This window comes from Solanum pennellii, chromosome 5, assembly GCF_001406875.1.
Source record: "Solanum pennellii chromosome 5, SPENNV200".
Lineage (NCBI taxonomy): Eukaryota > Viridiplantae > Streptophyta > Magnoliopsida > Solanales > Solanaceae > Solanum > Solanum pennellii.
In genome coordinates, this window is record NC_028641.1 from 34,145,335 (window position 1) to 34,165,755 (window position 20,421).

General features: G+C 36.2%; 1 long non-coding RNA gene across 5 annotated transcripts in view; it reads left to right on the plus strand.

Annotated features, from left to right (window-relative positions):
• Positions 1 to 20,421, plus strand: part of LOC114077290 — a 27,623-nt gene continuing 7,202 nt past the window's right edge. For 2 of the 5 annotated variants that reach the window (XR_003578430.1, XR_003578428.1), the window contains exons 1-5: positions 1 to 444; positions 1,007 to 1,642; positions 1,782 to 1,871; positions 2,801 to 2,893; positions 6,372 to 6,440. This is a non-coding gene — a long non-coding RNA (uncharacterized LOC114077290). Of the gene's footprint in view, positions 445 to 1,006; positions 1,643 to 1,781; positions 1,872 to 2,800; positions 2,894 to 2,977; positions 3,272 to 6,371; positions 6,441 to 20,421 lie in introns of those variants that run through there. The other 3 variants (XR_003578431.1, XR_003578432.1, XR_003578429.1) reach the window with 3 other exon arrangements.

Here is a 20,421-nt window from a genome sequence, read left to right on the forward strand (position 1 = left end):
GGCTAACAAAGTATCCCTCATTTTTTTTCCTCCCATAAAGTTAGGATTCACACGAGAACGGTTTTTGGTATCTTCTTGCTCCCAAAGAATTCGGGTTCGCGCATCAGTTTGATGAAGCTTCAACAGAACTTCACGGATGAGAAAAGGAGCTTCGTTAGGTACTGATTTTGACAATTTTCCCTTGAAGTAGAACAATAATGGACATTTTAGATAAACTCTGAGCCGCCGTCGATCAACTTTTGAATTGGAGAATTCAGAATGAACCGTCAAACACATACGTTTCATAAGATCGGCACTGTGTCAATATTACACCGTCCATTTCCTAAATCTTCAGTCGAATTGATTAAGAAGGCGCTCATATTAGCGATGACTAGTCTCCAACCTCAACAAATTTAACCTCAACAAATTTGCTCTCATCGTTGTCATCAATGAATCTTCTCAAAAGTGAGAATATCTTCTCTCTCTTATTTGCAATATTAGGAGTTATGAATCGTACACTGTCTATTTCAGATTTGGCTAAAGTTAATTGTTTGTTTGATTTATTTCGAAATTTTTGATGTTGGAATTACTGTTGTTCTTCGAGTATATAGATGAGGTTTGTACTTTATGCTAGAATTATTTGCATTTTTGAATTGTTAGCATTGAATCTAACTCCTAAGCTCTTTGGAAGTGTTAATTAGTGCAAGAACAACACTTAAAATTCTATGTTTTTGTGAGTTATTGGATGTTAATAGAGAAAAAAATGTTGTGCATAAAAGAGAGGAAGTGGTAATTTGGTCATACTTTAACGACTCAATGTTTCCCGTGAAACAGATGCAAAGTTTCACTCTTTCTAAGGTTTTTAACTATTGCAATTTTAGAATTTCCGCTAAATCTCGAATTTTAAGAGTTTCAATGTGGATAATCTGATCAAATAAGGTTTATATGGAGGAAAACTTGCTAGTAATTCATTTTTCGATTAGATGAATTAACTTCTTAATTGTTTTATTGTTTTCTCTTGTTGCAGGTCAATTTAGCACCTGAAACTAAGTTTAATTCTCAAAAGTACATACAAAGATCCTTGGAGGATGATTTCAAGGTTATTGTGGGTATCAAGTACGTGTCTTTCGACTAAAACTGAAATAAATTACACAATTCTTCTAAGCTTTTGATCATGTTCTACATTGTACGAGCTAGAGGTATCTAATTATTTATGGTCGTTGTTATACATTTGTAGTTCATTGCTATGGTTTTCTGCAGTTGTTTATCTTTTGTTGAATGTTCACGGTAACGTTAACGACCTTGGTTATTTCTTTTCAAGTCATATTAGCTCTAATTGTAAAAAAAAAACTAGCTCTAACTACCAATACAAATATTGTCCTTTCAGGATGGCAGGCTATGTTTTGGCTATCTATACTTCCTCTAGTTTTAAGAATTTCATTTACATGTTTTCCATTTCATTCATTCCGTGAAAATTTTGAAGAAAGAACTAACCACTGGATTGATTAAAGATAATCTTAGCAGTTGCACAAAACATCACACAATTGTAGCTCTAATGACTATTGAAATTCAAGAAAGACATGATGTAGTCCAAGGAATACCTCTTGTTCAAATTTCAGAACATGATAACATGCTAAACTTGCTGCTACATTGGATCACGTTGGTACGTCTCAATTTTACCTTACTTGACTACTTTTTTTAATCACAACCACATCCCCCTGACAAGTAAAAAAAGGAAAGAAAAGAGAAGCAATAGTTGGTGTAGTAATCACATATGTTGATATCTTTGCATTGTTTAACAGTTGTGGCAGCCGAACATTGCCCCTAACATACAAAGAGATGAACCTCTTATTGAACCTGAGACAATAGTCGTCATTTTCAAGGCACTAAAGGTAAATAATAGCGAATTATACTTCCTTCCTGAATATATGCTCAATCGAAATAACTACCTCATTAGGGAACGAAATAGTATTCAATCACTTTTAAAGGTACTTTAACTATCATAGAATGAGAGGTTTGTATTTTCATATACTAGCATTTTAATATGGTTGTCGCTTATCATATTCATACTCTCTCAAACTTTACATTTTAGACATGCATTTTTCGTATATTACTCTGTTAATGTTAATAAGTTGATTACATATTGTTAGAGATAGAAAGGATCACACTAGTGTTGTGCTTGCTCATAGTAACATAAAATGTAGTTACGATCATTTATCAGGAAAAAGTGGATATCAGATGAATGGCAAAACACAATTTTCTTAACAACATGAAGATATCAACATTTGAAGCCCTGTATCGACTATTATGTTCTTCACATATTGAGTAATATAGATTGATAGGGGAGATTAACGTTCAAATTGGACCTTAACAAAGTATTTATCGAGTTAAATCAATCTTGAATGTTAATGAGATTGGTTGAGGAAGAGTTATCTATAATAATCCAAGGATAACCAATCCACCAAAAAAAATGGAAGATATCATATGAAGGCCAATATAAAACTATATTAGTCTAGTTTAAATTAATATTTGACTTTGTATAGTTTGCCATTTATGAAATGACGTTAATTTTCTGAAGACTGTATTTATGCAAGCTGCACCAAACGCGGTATTTAGCACTGCTGTGACGTCTTTGAAACCTGAGGATGCATTATATCCAAATCTTGTTAAATGTGTGGTTGACAGTCTAGGTTATAAAATCTATTTTTTCACGAGGGTTGATACCTTATAACAAGTTAGTCATGATTTTCTTAAAAGTCTATTGAAGTAGTATTTCTTGTTTACTGTGTGATAAACCTGATCAATTTTGTGCATACTTCAGGTTTGGCACGGTTAATCCTCAGTTTCCTTATTTGCTACACCTTGGAATTAAGGTATTGGATTGAAGGTCCTTGAGAATGGATACAAGATGAAGGTACTAAATTTGCAAGCTTGATTTATCCATTTACTCGTTCTGATTAATTTATCAGTGTTTTTATAGTGTATGGATCTCATCCAGTATGCAGGTAATAAAAGTAAACCATGAGACTCACAGTGTTGAAACCCCGGAAGATGTAGACAAGATAGAGCAGTTCATGCGGGAAAGAAAATTGTCTTAGATTGAATGATGTGTTTATCAATTAGTTTCAAAAATTTAACTCTATGATGGATCAGATCATAACGATTGGAGTGAATAATGTGTCTAGTAATTCATCGGAGTAGTAAGGATAACATTAGTCTACTCATGGTGGAGTTACATTTGTATGAAATGATTAAGCTTTCACAACCAAATAATATGCAAACAGAGTTTATGTTAACAATGTGAAAGTTCTCCTTAATTTTCTTTATTGTTGGAAACAATAGTAAAGTTATGGTTTGTTATACTATTATTAGCTTATTTAACTTTAGTCTTCAGTCAAAAGCATTGATCCACTGAAGGCAAAATATACAAAGATAATTCACTACATGGGGGGTTTAAACCCCACTATTTATGAATCTTGGGGGTTCAAACTGCTACAAAATAACCCCTTCTCCTTGTTACAGGGGTTGGTAAAAATCCCCCAAAGATTAATTGTGGCATACCTAACAGCGAGAGTTGTTGAAACATCTGCTACAATAAATTGTGGGGGTCCCTAACCCCCACAATATGTAAAATAAACCCCTGCTACGTAGGCTTTGTTTTGTAGTGCAAGATAAATGACTAATCAAAATACAAAATACAAGTCAATACAAACGAGGAGAAACAATGACTATCTGAACATTAGGAGCTCACCTTCATCAAAGTCTATGACAACCAAAAAAGATTCAACACTCATTAAGTGTGGCTTATACTAGTAGCGACATCAAAAAAGGAAGAAGTTCAATATGAGTACCAAAACATGAGGTACTCATTAGGCATCATAGGTCGATTTAGCTTAGAAATATCAAATAAGTAAAGAGAGGCACGAAGGTACTAACATGACAAGGGGTAAGTTATAAGATACCAAAACAAATAACAATGGACATGAAGTACCAATAATGATCCCTAGGACGATTCATTATTTAGAGCTTTTCGTAGCGACTCCAAGTCATTTATAATTTTCTAGGACTAATAGTCGTCCGTTTGGTTTTTATGTGAGTTTTACTACTTTGGAGGTTCTGGAATTTAAATGATCATCTTTTATTTGATGTTCAGAAAGATGACCTCGGAATACAATTATGATGACCACCAACTCTGGAAGGGTCATTTGGATAGCAGCATAGTCAACATAACTCTCGAGGCTTTCAGTGTAAGTTTGTGCGATTAGGCATTATAACTTTTGAGTTAAGGCCTAAGTTTGACTATAGTAAACATTTTGAGTAAGCAAGACAGGGTTAGAATATCTCGAGCGCAGTTTATTCAGGAATGTTGAGTTTGGTATAGAATGATCCTTCATTTAGGTCCCAAGGATTCTAGGCTATTTGTGAGGCCCCTTGTGGATTTTGACATAAAATGGAAATTGGGAGTGGGAATACATGATCATAAAGATGACCTTAGATGGAAATTTCCATGTTTTTGTTAAGTTCAAAATGTAGAATCCAATGGGGTAACATAGTTAGTTTGTGCGCATGGAGTTTTGAACTAATCCAAAGCACACCGTAGAAGTTTTGGGAGTTGTAAAACTTTGTTGCCAGCTGAGGCTGCCATGCATCCCGTACACATGGTTGTATGCACGGCTAGCTGGAGTATTCACACATGGGTGATGCATACGCGGACAACAGTTGGCATGCACATATTTGCGGTCACCGTGCGTTCGTGACGGCTAGCCGACCATTACATATATCAAAGTATGTCGTGACCAGCCTTGGTAAAATTGTGATTTCTCCCTCATTTATAGCTTCATTTGTCATTTGAATTCCTAAGACTCTATAACTGTTGGGGATACGTGGTGGAGTTTATTGGATGGTGTCGGTGATCATTTGTTCGAGGTTAATTTCACTAGGAAGTTGCTCCTTTTTTCTTTTTTGTGATTAACTTGAGTTTTCGTTGCAGCCGTTGTGTTTGCTAATTTTTAGGACATGAATTATGTTTCATTTGGGACACATGTTCAAGGCATATTTTAGGACCTTTCGATGGAGTAAATTTTAGAATTTCTTACACAAATCCCATGATTCCGTTTTGATTCTATAATTGGTCAATCTCTATTTTTGGGTGATTTTAGTGTCTCTACAATCGTATTGACATTGTGATCCATTATGGATGGCATGGAGTATACCGAAGATCGTACAGAAGGTAAAAGCTCTAGCCATGTGATATAAAGCACAAGCGGTCAGCCTACATATAGGCTACGACTACTCTTTGAATTGGATTGAGATCGAATGTGTGAAACCATGATTATTAGTGTGAATTTAGTGTGAGTACCTTGTTATTTGTGATTTTTTTGAGGTGACCATAATATAAGATTTATACTACTGAATCGAGGGTAATACCATGTTAGTTGGCGTTATATGTATGATACAACTTGCTATGTAATTTACTTGTTTTACTACGTGTTTGCTGAAGCATGTTTGGACTTAGTCTGGGACAGACTAGTGTTGACTTACACTTGTGAACCTTGTGACTTTGGTATTTCTCTAATGTCTTTTGGGTTGAATAGGTCCTTGTTTATTTTAATAGAGACTTAGATGTGATACTATGAACCTTAATCTAGGTGTTTGCACATCTTGTTAGCCCTTTTGTGTTCTCTCCCTACTTTTGCTCCTCAAATGTATTACTAGTGGTTTTGCGCTTTCTCGGGAATGGAGTAATTAAGGCTTGGAGACTTTTGTGATATCTTTTGTGAATAGAAGACAATCCACGGTGGCTTGGATCCTACTTGAGATCCTCTTTTGAGCTAATACACCCCCCCAGGCCACTCTTGCTAGTTGGGGAAGCTTATGCCGTAGAAGAGGATGTCTGGCTGGCTCGGAAGCCTTGATATATGGGATCATCTACAAATTTGATATTCCCCCAAATCACTATTTTTATATTGCCACCTTGCGTCCCTACGAGTGGGTGGCCTTGTTGGATGGCTTGGGTGTATTGACACTCTTGCTAGTTGGGCTGTGAGTTGATTGGTTATGGTTTACTTGGGCTGGGAGACCGGGTGATGTTCTTGGATTTGGATTTGGGTTATATTTCATTCTTATAGACTTAGCTATTTTGTGTACCTTCGAGCTTATGGGGTTCGTTCAGGTTTTATTTAAACTTGCACACGAGTTCTCCTTCTAGGACTATGTGGTTCAATCAGATTTAGTTTAGTTGTAATTACATTTACTTCTGGTATGCTCGTGTTCTTTCTTTTAATCTGTTTTGGCATTTGTTTGTGTCTATATTTTATAATATCATTTTTTTACCTTTCTTTTTTGGTCGACCTATGATTTTTATGCTCCATTATGCATTTCTTGTGATGCAGGTCCTAGTAATAGCTATGAGTGGTGATCACTCATGCCATATCTTGCAGCTTGTGGATACCGTAGACTAGGTGAGCACTTGGCATCCTAGATAAATGTGTCTCCTTTTGTATATATTTAAGCTTGTCTATTGCGTCTAAGACGGTTCGTCATGGTCAAATTTTGGGATTTGTATTTAGTTTTCTTAGATAGCTCTGGACTCGTGACTTCAAGTTTTTGGAGGGTATCTGTTGTATATATTTTGTCATTCGCTTTACATTTTGTCTTTCTTGTTGCAAGTGTTATTTCGTGGTTAGTTCTACCCTTTTATCATCTACTTGTCGTCTTGGGTAAGGGTTGGCTTACAGTGCTATCATAGCTTGAGAAGTCAGGTCGTGACAATTTGGTATCAAAGCCTCAGTTTCACTGGTCTCACTTATACAGAAATAATGTCTAGTAGAGTCGTACGAACTTGTGTAGAGATATTTATTTTCTATATTTGGGAGGCTACATAGCGTCTTTTGAAAATTCTTTTCTTTTGCTTCAATTTTGTGCTTTCTATGTAGGTTATTGGTTTCTTGGAATCTCATTTATTTAATGTTTTTCACAAGATGGCTAGTATGTGTAGCGAGGAGACTAGGGCTAGGGGTTGACATCCCTTGCCTAATAGGGGTGCGGTACCACCCATAAAGAGAGATCACGGTCTGAAGCTCGCATTGGATCCTCTAGCAGCCTATGTACGAGAGCCTCTAGTGGGGCATTGACTAGCTTAGACACAACTCATACCAACTATGACACAAAAGCCTTCAGGCATCCATTGCAGAACTTTTGAATGTGTTGGATGGCATTCAACAGGTACCTACACCAGTAACAACACCTGAAACAACACTAGATTAGTAGGATCAACATGCAATAAAGGCACCTCGAGCATAGGTACCATTTCATGGTGCCAAGACCGTAATTGCGGCCAAAGCTATGCTGCTTGAGGTATAAGAAATACTCTTCGTGTTCTTGAGGCTTTCATCTCTGAGGTTTTTTGGGCAATGGGTGAGGATTCCTATGAGTTTTTGACTACTTTTCGTGAGAGGTGTATACTTTACGGCTAGTGAAGTTTAGAGGAGCTAGCTTCAATGTTTATCAACTAGATTGGACATCCAAGCAACAGTGTTGTACCTTCATTGAGACCAGGCCAATTGGGTCTCCTAAAATCACCTAGTCCATGATTTTTAAGGTCTTAATTTCCAGGTTCATCTCTTGGAGTGTCGGAGATAATTTCTCTAGGTTGGAGCAGCGTTTTATGACTCTTTTTAGGTATGAGGTGAGATTTCAAGTGCTCTCACGTTATGCTACTGTGAATCTACATATTGAGAAAGAGAGTTTTGTATTTTGTAATTAATTGAGGATTCAAATTCGGATTGACACTCAGTATAGTCTCATTGCATTTCTCTTTTCTAGATGTTGTTGATCATACTTGCACACTTTGAGCAACTCAATTGTGAGGCCCAATGGGCAGGGATAAGAGAGATAGATGTGAGGTTAGCTACAATGGGTCATGTTCTAAGCGTTGAGATGCACATGATAGAACTCACTATAACTTTTAGTAGTAAGCCTGGTTGTTCCATTAAAGCCTGATTGTAGAGTTCATAGGATGCTCGGTATAGAAAGTGTGAAGTTGGATATAGGCAGAGTCATAGGTCCCAAGCTAGTACTTCCGACTGTAGTGTCTATTCTTTTGGGAACATGTCATCTTTGGGTTGTTTTCACTTTGTTTAATTAAGTCACTAGGAAAGAGATTGCGCTTTGTGTAGATGGATTTCTCTAGCTCCACAAGTTTCTCTACCAGCTCCACCAACAACACCTCTATCTAGGGGTTGAGATCAGGGTCAAGGTTGTCACGGTGGAAAACATGGTATTCGAGGTGGTCTTAGGGAAGGCACGTTAGGTGGTAGGACCGATGTCCAAGGTAGTGGTAGACAATTTTACTTTTATATAGCTCAAGCAAGGGCGGAGGTTGAGGCATCGGGTGAAGTGATAATCGGTATGATTCTGTTATGCCATCAACCTACCTTGTCTTTTTATAATCTAGGCTTTACCCATTCTTATGTGTGTTTATATTATGTTTCTGATAGGGGTAAGAGTTCTTAGCCTATGGAAGTTTCGTTGCGTATATCACCGCCCACAGAATGACTCTTTGGTAGTTGATAAGGTGTTTCATTCATTCTTTGTTATTGTCCAAGGGTTGCCACCAGGTTGACCATTATTGTGAGATGTGCTTGATTTTTATGTGATTTAGGGCATGATAAGGTTATATCCCTAATGTATGGTTTTAGAATGTTTATCTAAAAGTCTTACCTTAGCCATTCGTGGTGTTCCCCTAGTGCTGTGGCACGGCTCCAATAGCAGCACACTGGTGGAATTTATCTATCGTATTTAGGATTAGAGTGTAGTGGCTAGCGGATGCTTGTCTTACTTGGACAATGTGTGTGATATATGTAGGGAGGTCCCTCCAGTTCAACCTATTCAATACATCCATGATTTTGTAAATTTTTTTCCTACCTACCTACCTACCGTATTCCAGAGCGTGATATAGATTTGTTTCCTACCGACCTACCTACCCTACCCCAGATTATGATATATTTTTCCCTATTGATATTGAGCAAGACTCTCAACTTATTTCTATCGCACTATATTAGATGGATCCTCAGACCTTAATGACCTTAGTGTTTAGCTGTAGGATATGTTAGGTAAGGAATTCATTAGACCTAATATATCGCCTTGTGGTTCTCTTTTAATGTCCGAGAAGAAGAACGAAGGTATGGTATGCATGTGTATCGACTAAAAGAAGTTGAATAAGATGATTGAGAAAAATCACTACCCCATGACTTAGGACTGATAACTTGTTTGACCAACTTCAGGGTTCCATAATATTTTCAAAGATTTATCTAAGGTCTTGTTACCCGCAGTTGATGATTAGGATAGTAGTCATCCTTATTAAAACCACATTTAGGACTCGATATTGCCAATATGAGTTCCTAGTGATGTCTTTTGGGTTGACTTATGCCCCTTTAGCCTTCATGGACTTGATGATGCATGTTTTCAAGTTGTATCTTTATTTGTTCGACATTGTGTTCATAGATAACATTCTGGTACACTCGTGGAAAATGAGTGATCATAAGCATTTGAGGATTGTGCGACTTTAAAGGATCAATGAATTTATGCCAAGTCCTCAAAGTGTGAGTTCTTGCTTGATTTATAGAATTCTTGGGCAATTGGTTTAGTAGGATTAAATCATGGAAGATTTGGTAATTATTGAGTGTATTCGTGATTGGGCTAGGTCCACCTTATTTACTGAGGTTTAGAGCTTTGTCGGTTTGGTAGTCCATTACAGATGGTTTACGGTGGGCTTCTCAACTATTTTTGCACCTTTGACCCAATTGGCTTATCTTGATGTTCTTTTTGAGTGTCGTGAGGAGTGTGAGTTGAGATTTTGAAAGATGAGGGAGTTGCTGACTATTTCTCTTTTAATGACTCTTCTAGTTGAGGGTGATGGCTTCACGGTCTATTGTGACACATCCGACATTGTTTTGGGTTAGTTTTTAATGAATCAATGCAACTTAGGCTACATGAGCACAACTACCTTGATCATGAATTGGAGTTTGGGGAGGTATTTTTCATACTTACGATCTGGAGGCACTACCTGTGTGGAGAAATTGCTTATGAGTTACCTTAACCTCCAACGCTCTAAGCTATACACCCAATCTTTCATGTTTCTATGTTGCACTAGTATCTTCCTGATGTGTCACATGAACTTAATTATGACACAATAGAGTTTGATTATCACTTGACCTTCATTGAGGATCCAATAGTCATTCTAGCAAGAGATTTGCGGCGGCTGCATTCGAGTCATTCATATGGTTAAGGTCCGTAATCCAGTTGAGAAGGCTACCTAGGATACGAAGCATGATATGTGGGAGTAGTAAACATTCTTATCTGAGCCTTCACGTACATCTAGATTCTTACTTTTGCGGACAAAATTCATTTTTGTAGTAGATGTTGTAATGACCTCTAGGTCATGTATGTGTTTATGCCTCACATTCATCGTTTGGAGATTTTTTTCATTGATGACTTGCTGAGATCGAAAGTTAGGTCAATTGGTTTTTATGTGAGACTTAATGTTTTGGAGTTATTGAACCTAAAACTGTCATTTTTATTAGAATTTCAAAGAGATAGCAAAATAATCAAAACCTAAAGATACCATCAGCATCAAAAGAGTCATTTTAAGCTAGTAGCATTGTCGGCACGACTCCCAAGGCTTTCTAACGTGATTTTTGTGCAATTAGGCGTTTTAACTCTATGGTCAATGCTAAGTTTGACATTAATCAATACTCTTACTTAAAATGAGCTAGGATGAGAATTCTTTCTGCGCAGTTAGAACGAGAATGTTGAGTTTGGTCTGGAAAAACTCTCTGTTTAGGATCTAAGGCTTCCAAGCCAATTCTAACGCCCCTACATGATTTTGGTTTAAAATTGACATTATGTTTGGGACCCAATTTTCATTGATACAACCTTGTATGGAAATATAATTGTTCTGTTGAGTTCGACATATCAAATTGATGCTTATCGTGACCATTCAAGTGTCTAGATCATCATTAATATAGTAACTCAACCGAAGGTTGGGGTCGTGTCCCAAGGAAGCGGTAGTGAAAAGTTGTAGCTAATTAGAACTTCAATAGACGAGTAAAATGATTATAAATTGAAGGGGGGTGTCACGACCGAGGAGCACCCCATAGAAGTAACATGGCGTACTTGACCTCTCGGAGGTCTTATACAAGCCCATATTTATCATTCGTCATATTGTCATAGATAAACTTAGAGGAAAATTTAAAACTTTCATAGCACATTATATGCTAGAACATCACTACCATTATACATATAAAATAACTTAAGTACATATTTAGACTCTAAGTCTCTTTGCCATATTAGACTCAACATCGTAGATTACATTAGGGACGCATACCTTATAACATAATACATAACTAAACTATTACATGACTTTAACATAAACTTGACATAGGACATCCTTAAATCTTCAGGATTCCTTTCTTTGAGCTTGGGAAACACATATCAAGCCCTTCACCATAGAGACATCCTCTAAGCATCCATAACTTACACTTTGTGTAAAAAGTAAAGAAGAATGGTGTTAGTACAAGAATGCATTAAGTGTGGAAACCATGCAAAAACATGAATTTTAAAGGGTACATTTTCCTTTGAAACCATGCATCATGCCTTTTTGTAATAACTTCATAAAAATTGAGACAATAATCCCTATACCATTTACATACTTCATTTAGGCATATGCAATGGTCACAACATTGAATAAAACCAAACATTGCATTTAAGGCATATTAAGAACCACTTTACAGTAAGCATATTTCATTTAGAGTAAACTCCTTTCCGTTACAGTGAACTTCTTTTCTCTAACTCATTAACCTTCCAAGTAACCCTCTAGTGATACTTGGTGCGATGCATCACCTTAAGGTCACAAGGTATTCATACATACAACCTTCCTATCTCAATACATGCATTCATAGAAGTATAACATATCACAAGACACTTTCAAGTCGACTCCCAATTCCATTATAGTGAACCATAGTCACATATACTAACTTAACTTTACATAGACTCTTACAAGACCTTACTCATAACTCCAATATAAGTCTACTAGTGCAGTGTACATGTGAAGCCCCCATAACCTCACATATACTAAGTAAACCTATCAAGAGACCACAAGCATACCATTCACTTTATGCATCATCAAGGCAAGTAAAGACAACTTCATACATGCCAAGTAAGACCTTTTTCATAGTCACTAAGACCCACATTATGCATATAAGCTAAGACCATACCATACAAATTCATTAGGACTCATACCATGCATTTCATCACAACAAGTAGACAAGACTAAAATGTCATGCATGAGGAGACAAACATATGCATATACATTAAAACACCTTCCTAGAACTCCCTTTAAGAGCTACTTGTGTAATGCATAGGTGATGTCCCGTATCTCCATCTTGTAATGACCCGTAAGTATACCCTAGAAGTTAGAGCATCCTTGTGTACACCATAATAACTCTTATAATGACCTCATTGACTCATGAAACACACAATTAGGCACATAACCACATATGAGGCACATAGGTGACCTAGTCGTCGAACGCCTTGGTCGTCCCTTGACGTTTCACATCCAAATCACCTAAAACTGTAGACATTGCCTCAATACTAAATTTTAGACCGTTTTAGGACCTTAGACCATATTTACAACTAAGTTAGGCTCTAGCTTACCCTAATTCATTTGACGGGTGTTATAATCTCTCCCACTTGGACAATATTCATCCTCGAAAGACACTTTGCCACTCTCTGAACACTTCCAAGAATAGATATTCAACCTAACAGCCCATGAAAATACAATTTAACACATTATACAACACATAATCAAGGCGAAACATCAATTTCACATATTCAAGATCACAATACAAAAAGAAACTAGAATAAATTTTACAACTCATTATGCCATAAAATTCACATCCTTCATTCAAAATAGCAAAAGATCATCTTATATTCATTTTCATGCTCATATACATCAGTTATAACCACCTTTTAAAAAATTTCTATCAAAGAATAAATTGGTCTTTTATTGCAAACCTTACGGTGAACAGAAATCTCTGGCAGCTTTACAGTGAACACGCTTTACAATGTAACAATGCAACACTTAAGAAATTTCTTATAAATTCTCAACAAACCAATATCATATAACAATTTAGACATTTCCACTACTCATCTTCATGAAACAATCATCAACCTACACTAGATGCACATGAACCATGAGGAAGATACCATGCATGAAAACTCATTTTCTCATTCAACAAAACTTCAACCAAAACATGTATATCATAAGGAGAATGTTCGGAATTCATTTTTCACAAAAGACTTCTACCCCAATCAAGTTACTAAGAACTATTTGTTTTAGTCTTGAATAAACACATAATAAAGGTTAAGGGTACCTCACTCCCAATAACCATACTCTTCACCATACTCCCCCACCTAGGAGAAACCCATTCTAAGCTCAACACAACATCTACCACAAGGAACTCTCTTAAGGAACCTTAAACCTTACTAATACTTTCTCACTCAAGTCTACCTCATGAAGACTAAAAACTCTCAAAGGTCTAACCATCTAACAACTACATCCCCCTTACTAGGAGAAACTCACCTTTACTCTTTGAAATCTTATCACCTTCCCTTCTACGATTGGGTCTTAAACAACTTCAAACCATCTCAAAAACCACTCCTTCACATTTCTAACACCATGCCTTACCATTCTTCCCAACTACACTACCCTTCAAAAGTTAACTAAACCAACCTAAGGTGAAAACACCATCTATCACACCCCATCTAACAAGTCATATCTCATCTTTTCTCTCCATCAACCCAATCTTCATAAAGTCACCCTCAAGGGACCAACACATAAAGAAAAAAAGGGAAAGACACCATATACAAAGATCTTAGGGATGATTAGATGAATGAAGAAGTGAAACTTTTCCTAGCACCTTATATCCACCTATTCATAATGTGGTGTGCTTCACATTATGTACAAGACTCTACTAGATGTGGTTCATGAGACAACTAAGACACTCCCAAACCTTATGCTCTAATACCAACTTTGTAATGCCCGCAAGTACACCCTAGAAGTTAGAGCATCTTTATGTCGCGACACGGAAAAGGAGACTTCGAGAAATCTCATCAAAGCCACTCATATCATTCATTGCATAATAAACATTCTAAAATGAGTAAGAATTTAAAACTTTGTTCACACACAAAGAACTCTTTCCATAATCAATACGCAAACGGAAGACTTTCATTTAAAACATTAAATCATTACAACATCTCAATGAACCACCTAAAGTTTGGAGTGTACAACACTTGTGACTAAGCCCATACAAGATATAAATAAAGACTAAGACATAAAAGAACATGTGGATATTTTCCTTGAATCAATGAGGATTCACAAGTACTTCATCTTATTTCTTAAAAACCTATCTATCCTCCTTGGCATATCAAGACTTCCAATTCCCTACACTTTAGTTAAAAAGGGAAAAGAAGGGGTTAGCACATTAGATGCACTAAGTATTGAACCCATGCAAAAACCATGAAAAAGGAACATTTAGTAAATAACATGCTTTTCATGAATTTTCATTAAAACATCATACTATAAACGTAAGATCAACATTAAAAATCTTAGGAACACATAAGAAATCATTTAAGCAATTATTCACATTCTTAGAACAACTTCACAGTAAGCAAGTTCACTGTTACAATGAAGTTCCTTCACTGTACAGTGAAGTCCATTCACTCCGCATAAAGAACTTCCTAGCATGTAATTCCCTCACTAGAAGCTATCCTAAGACTCACTAAAGTAAGACAAAGAAAGACCACCCATACGCCCTCTCTAGGCACACCTAAATGATCCCCCATGGCATATCAAGCCTTCCAATTTCCTAAAGTTTAGTTAAAAAAGGAAAAAGAAAGGGTTAGCACAGTAGATGCACTAAGTATGGAAGCCATGCAAAAACCATGAAAAAGGAACATTTAGTAAATAACATGCTTTTTATGAATTTTGATTAAAACATCATTGTATAAGCATAAGATATACATTAAACATCTTAAGAGCACAGAAGAAATCATTTAAGAAATCATATTATTAGAACAATTTCACTGTAAGCAAATTCACTGTTACAGTGATGTTCCTTTACTGTACAGTGAAGTACATTCACCCAACATGGAGAACTTCCTAGCATGTAATCCCCTCACGTAAGACTCACTTAAGTAAGACAAAGAGAGACCACCCATACACCCTCTCTAGGCACACCTAAATGATCTACCATGGCATATAAAGACTTTCAATTCCCTAAACTTTAGTTAATAAGGGAAAAGAAGAGGTTAGCACATTAGATGCACTAAGTATGGAAATCATGCAAAAATCATGAAAAAGGAACATTTAGTAAATAACATGCTTTTCATGAATTTTGATTAAAACATCATACTATAAGCATAAGATAAACATTAAACATCATAGGAACACATAAGAAATCATTTAAGCAATTATTCACATTTTTAGAATAACTTCACAGTAAGCAAGTTCACTGTTACAATGAAGTTCCTTCACTGTACAGTGAAGTCCATTCACTCCACATAGAGAACTTCCTAGCATGTAATTCCCTAAGTGGAAGCTATCCTAAGACTCATTTAAGTAAGACAAAGAGAGACCGCCCATACACTCTCTCTAGGCACACCGAAATGATCCTTATGACCACCTATAATGAGATACACACTTACAATACATCAATCACATCAACATGAGATCCTCCTACCAAAGGTGATTCTAAGGTTCACTTGAGTGAGTTGTGAAGCGACCACCCATACAGTCCTTTACACACACACTTAAGAGATCCTATAGAATACCTAGGATAAGATCATTCTCACTTAATACAACAACATATGTATGAAAGACATTCTCCTTCCAAATTCTATCAAAAGACTTACTTAAGTAAATCAAGAAGATAACGTCCATGACTGACCTCTTGAAGATTACATAAATAATCCTGAATTCTACCTAAGGTATAGATCATATCCACGTAATCAACAATCTTTCCTAACTAGAGTCATTCTTAAGAATTACCTAGGTAAGATATGAAGTGACCATTCCTATGCCCCCTTCACACCTTAACTAAATAACCCTTAACTACTCCAGATAAATACTTATTCATTTAGCATACTTCCTTAACTTAAATCATTACATTCGTTAGTTCATTTAAGACTCATTTATCACATAAGGACATTCAAATAATGGTCTTGGACAAAACCTAGGGACTTTAAATAAAATTTTCAAAGCCTATTGTGCAATGTCTAGATAGAGTACCATACCACCACCTACACTTCATAGAACTTCTCAAATGCTAGTAGGTATCCCACATGATGAGAATAGATAATAACCGATATAGACCATGATAGCTAGACATGGAATCCAGAGTTATAACCTACTTCGATGATGGTATTCTACTTGCCAAGGGTAGAACTAGGACACATCCCATGTAGGCACATGGTCAAGGAATATGAAGAGTTTTTATACACTCTAGTGTCATTCTCAAGTACAGCTACATTGTACTCTAGTCTCCTTCTCATGTAGATCTACTTCCCATAAAATAATCACTCGGTGCTAGCCTTCGTTCTCATGGAGTAATTGACACTAAAGGATCACATGAAAAGGTTCCACATCTAGTTCATAACCCAATCACATTCACCCTACCAAAAAGGTTCACTAGGGCTACCCTTCAATGGTGAATAAGATAGCTCATCATGACTTTCTTAAGGATGATATGATGTCGTTCCAGCCAATCAACCCTATGTCCATCATCCTTTACATGAAGGATACCATTATGGATCTTCGACTTCAAATTCATAACATAACCTTTTCCACGTACATGACCTTCTTAACATCATTTAAGGTCTCACATATCATTCATTCATGCATGAAAAGGGTGCACTATGCCTACTAGTCAAGACATCTCATATCCACATATCACTCATGCATGTATCAAGTAAGGGCACAAGTCTACCAAAACAAGACACATCATTCTTTACTTTATCACATATATCATATCATTCTTTTAAACATTTACGAATGACCCTTATAATCTTTATGTCATCCTATAACTTACTATACCATAATCAATATAACCATCACAACTCATCTAGTAAAGTTGGAACAATCGTACATAAACTCTAACACTACACATATAAGCACATAGTTCATAGTCTAAAATAATCACCTAACATCATAAAACACATACTTTTACTTAATTACATGTAGATAGATATGCTCATATTTCACAGAACTCAACTACACAAATCGTCATAATACATCAAGTAGAATTGACAAGGCCATGATCATCATAATACATAAAGTAACACAGACAAGGCCACATCAATTCACATAGCACCGCAACCATAAGTGGATCATACAAATAATCATTGTAATACAGATGCTATACATAACAGTAAGAGAGTTAGGGCAACATACCACCCATTCAATCTCACCATTTCAATCCAAAGCTAAATCATCCAATTGAATACCATAAGGTCCTTACCCATGACCATCAACATCAATTCAATACATAAACTGTAATACTCAATGAATCTAGGTCAATTAAATATAGATTTATCAATCTAAAACCAATTACACATCAATTGAATACAATTCTTACATTATTCAGTAGCCCATAGAAAACTACACTAGATTCATAAGAATTAAGTCAATATCAATTCAATAAGCTTAGTATTCAATGGATATAAGAATATACAATGATCAATTGATGAAATTGAAACATCCTTTAAACCATATAATCATAATCTATACATAATTCAAGAGCCCATAACAATCTACACATGAATTCGGTAGTATCAAAGCATGGCCTCATAACCCATATTTTAGTCAAATTGAGAGATTTGAGAAGGTTAAGGGTTCATGGATAATTTCACTGAAAAACATCAATTATACATCAATAATATCATATCTTAATGTTGGAAAACGTTTCATGCAAGAACCCAAGACTTAAAGTAGAAATTGGACTTTTTCATTTTTGAAATCTTCGAAAATCATCTTTGAAATTGACTCTAAGGTGATAGAAAGCCTTAGATGAAGAACTCCCATACCTTATTAGAGGATTCCGATGATAATTTAAGAAGAAAATCCATTGAGGAACCATCTTCAATATCTATCTTCACCTTTAGCTCTCATAGAGGTTTTTCAAAAAACTTTGGGAGGGAATAGGTTTTGATTTAGGTGCTAGGGTTTAAATGAGAGTTTTATGACTTAATATTAAAGTAACCATAACTAACAAAAATAACCGTCCTCCTATTTTATAAGACTTGGGGTTAATTTCCCAAAAAAAAAACAAGTCTTAATAGAAAGTTGGCAGAAAATAACAGCACCATCGACGATCCGTGGTCAGACCATGCCCCGTTAATGGGGTCCGTTGGTTGTTTTTGCAGCTTCTCAACCTGAAAATTACATGTCTCTATCGACGCCACCCATCGACGGGCCTTCGTCTTTTCAACTGACCATCGTTTGGGGCAGTTGATTGCCACTGCCTGGCAGTGTTGATCTCCAAGTTGGGATCCTCCTTCTAGGTCCCCTCGTGGGTCCTGTGTGGAGTCGTACCCGGACATTTACAACAAATCGTATACGTGTTTAGGACCTACAATATCAATTTCATCCAAAACGAACACGTAAAACGCGACAAAAAATGCATAGACACACAAGGTCGTTTCAAGGCAAACCTTTAGAACGTCATGGACGTTGGACCTCCAAACTTCATGAAGCTTTACAAACTGACTATAAACACCATAATTACTCATATAATGACCTAATTAACTTATGGAACACACAATTAGGCACATAACCACATATGAGGCACATAAGTTACTTAGTCATCGAACACTTTGGTCGTCCCTTGACGTTTAACTTCCAAATCACCTAAAACTCTAGACACTGCCTCAATTCTACATTTTAAAAAATTTTAGGGACTTATACCATAATTACAACCATGTTAGGCTCTAGATTCGCCTAAGTCATTTGAGGGGTGTTATACACCTGCACTAAGCAACTTCCCTGAGGTTATCCTTGTTTGGGTCCTTACTTTACTTATATTGTACATTTTACTCTAGGGAAACTATAGACTTAACCGACACTAATAAAATGGGTGCTAAACATGGAATTTGGTGTTGTAGAACCTTGCACCAAGGAAAGGTGCTCTACCTTGCCAAAGTAAAACATTAACATCATGCTAGCATATTAGGTGATATCACTTTCTAGATCCTATGAGGCCAGCATAGTTTATGGAACTTGGAGGCATATATGGAACCCTCTTTAGGACTATTGAGGAAATGTAGTTATACACTTATATAAACCCTCTTTATGCCTATTAAGCATTATAGTTATCCATCTTGTGAGGACTATGATGAACAAGCCTTCCCACATTGAGAAAGGGCACCCCTTATCTAAAATCAATCAGTGCTAAGCTAAGTTCCCTTTATTGAAAAGCCTTTATTAACATTAGTTTAAAAAAAATAAGGATTTAGGAGATTGAATCCTCACTATGATTAGCTCATAGGTCACAAATGAGAGGTTATCAACCTAAATCATGTGAGAAACCTTTTTACATGGACATAGCTTATTCAAACACCATATAGTTTAGGATACCCTTGAGAACACCTTTCAAGAGCCCCTCTATTGACTAGATTATCATGCAAGAATCATAACCATGTTTTCATGTGTGTGTATATGCATATATGTGAGTAAACATTTCACATAAACACCCTTAGACCACACATGTTCATAGATGTACTTCATTCATGCATAAGAGTATAGGTGTAACTATATGAGCAATCCTTTCATATAAACACATTTAGACACCATGCATATTCATACTTTATCATATCATATACTTTACATCATAGAATATAAGACATGTTCATAATATACTCATGCATTCATATTCATGTACATAGATTACAAACCTAGGAACTATCCTATCAACGCACACATGTGCAATGCATAGACAAGGTCCCATACCCTTGTCCATACTAGTACACCTATCAAGTCATCTTAGTTAACGAATACATAACATAGTTCATAAACATGTACTTCACATGCGTAGTAGTAGACATTAGTGCATATGAGAATACCCTTTCATTAGGCACCATGAACTTATACTACTCGTAAGCATGCATGAGATGTAACTGTGTGTACATCGGTCAACATGATCATCAAAAGGCTGTTAACAACATAATGAGGCATTCACCCTGTTAAGACCACAATTAATATTCAAGCATAGACCACACAACATATAATAGCATAGGAGACAAGACAACTCAACCTTTACATTTAAGACTCCGAATATTAGCTGATCAAACCTTCATGTAGGGGTACATAGATAGGGGTCACCACCATTA